General features: G+C 46.4%; 1 protein-coding gene across 1 annotated transcript in view; it reads left to right on the top strand.

Annotated features, from left to right (window-relative positions):
• The first annotated feature begins 1,352 nt into the window (after positions 1–1,352).
• Positions 1,353–2,098, top strand: part of PCSK2 (proprotein convertase subtilisin/kexin type 2) — a 255,468-nt gene continuing 254,722 nt past the window's right edge. Inside the window, exon 1 of the mRNA XM_011962755.1 lies at positions 1,353–1,625. The gene's annotated coding sequence lies outside the window, so the exon portion shown is untranslated. The remainder of the gene's footprint in view (positions 1,626–2,098) is intronic.

Raw genomic sequence — 2,098 nt, forward strand, 5'->3', positions numbered from 1 at the left:
AAAGAAAGAAAGAAAGAAAGAAAGAAAGAAAGAAAGAAAGAAAGAAAGAAAGAAAGAAAGAAAGAAAGAAAAGAAATGAAGTATGGAACTGTGGTTTCAGAAATAAATTAATAAATATCTCTAGAAAGATGATAATTTTATGTGCATCTTCAAAGAGATCTGGCTACATTATCAGCACTATTTCCCAACACCTATCATCTTCTAAATTAATTTAGTTGATGCTGTTCGGATCTACTTTCTAAGAACTTAAATTTTTATCTCTGTTGAAGCTTTTGGAATGCTCTCCATGATTGTGAATCTGTCTAATGTAGTTTTCACACTTGGCGCCATTTTTTTCAAATGACAACACAAAGCAGAAAGAACCGTGTGGTATTGTTTCATACCAACCTGGCACTTTGATTCAAAATATGAACGAACTATAAGAAAAAGAGGGAGAGGAAGAGCTGAGGGTCTCTGAATAAGAAAACCTTGTGTTGTAATCAAACAGAGGGATTATGAGGAGGTAAGCTGTTAAACAAGACAGAGTGATAGAAAGGGGAAACACGGGCAGAAATGAGCCTCTAAGCAGTAGTGAAAAGAGGGACCCAGAGCTGATCTGTTTCCTTTTATTAATACTTTTCCAGAAACCTTGCCTCCCCCATGGCCCTAAGTCCTAACAGATAGCTTAATTTTCTTAGAGGAATTCAAGTAACAATCATAAATAATGTCATACAGACTTCTAATGTTTTAATAAAAACCTTCAGCAATGCCCACATTTTTGACAGTTTTTTAAAGGGCTCTGAGGGAGCCAACTATGTCAGCAAACAGACCTGCTCTGGCTAACAGGGTGGCCCATGGCATTCAAAGTGTATTCATTTCTACCAATAGTGCTTTTCTTGCATAGATTCTGACTTGCGTAGATTTGGACTTCATGCTAAAATAAAAAGAGAGGAATCTGTGTATACATGGGAATGTGTGTGCAACGTGTCGATGGTATAAATGGTCTCTTCCTTTCTCTCTGAATTGCATGCACTTAAGCCCCTAAGAAAAGATCTCTTACCTCTTATCCAAGTAAAGCAGAATTTTGAGCTCTGAAGCTAAATGATACAATGAGATCAGTGTAAATATTCTTTAACACAACAATAATTAAGTTACTTTAAAACAGTCGTCCTCATTTCGTTACATACAGAAGGTATGTGCTTCCTCCCTCTGAGGCAAGAAGTGGAGTCCGTCGTCAGCAGTTAGCAGAGTCCAGAGCGAGTGCACGTTTCTTAACTGGATAACTTAGTTGCCCCCGCCCCATGTCGCCTCTAGCAGAAGACGCTCGGCAGGCGACTTGGCCTGGCGCCTGGGATCGCAGCTATGCCTTCCCCAACTCGCACCCTCGCTGTCCTTGTGCAGTGGAACGTCCCCAAGTCTGTGAATGCACCTCCCGGTGTGTCCACCCCGGCCGCGTCTCTCCTGAAGGCAGATCTTGGAGGTGCAGCCAGGACTCCTAGAGGAGCCTCCTCCAGTCACCATCGCGGGTGGGGCGAGCCCGGTCTCCTGCTAAGCTTCCCAGCCGCTTCGCTCCGGACCTGCCTGGAGCCTACAAAAAGCAAGAGCTCCTCCTTGCACTCTCGCCCTCCGTGGATCACCCCTAGAACGTGCTTTCCCCAACCCTCCTGGTGCAAAGGAGAGCAAACCTCCCCCGGGGATTTGCCCAAAGTGGTGGGAGGAGGGTTAATATTTGCTTTGTTATTGGGATAAGGGGAGGCAAGTATGCCTTGAGTGTGTGTGTGTGTGTGTGTGTGTGTGTGTGTGAGAGAGAGAGAGAGAGAGAGAGAGAGAGGAGAGAGAGAGAGAGGAGAGAGAGAGAGAGACAGAGAGAGACAGAGAGAGACAGAGAGAGAGGTGTTTTGCAGCGGGAAACAAGCAGGAAGAGGCACAGAGGCCGGCGCCCCAGCTCCCTTCGGGGCCTCCGAGAGCGGCACACACCGTAATTCCCTTCCCAGAGCCTACAGATTCCCACAAACAATGACATCACTCCGCCGCCGCTGGCCTGATTACAGCTGGGGGGATTTTCCTGGGCGCGCGGCGGGCCGGGCTGAGATGGGGGAGCTCTCCAGTGCTGAAAGGG

The sequence above is a fragment of the Colobus angolensis genome, unplaced genomic scaffold (genome assembly GCF_000951035.1).
Source record: "Colobus angolensis palliatus isolate OR3802 unplaced genomic scaffold, Cang.pa_1.0 Scaffold117, whole genome shotgun sequence".
NCBI lineage: Eukaryota > Metazoa > Chordata > Mammalia > Primates > Cercopithecidae > Colobus > Colobus angolensis.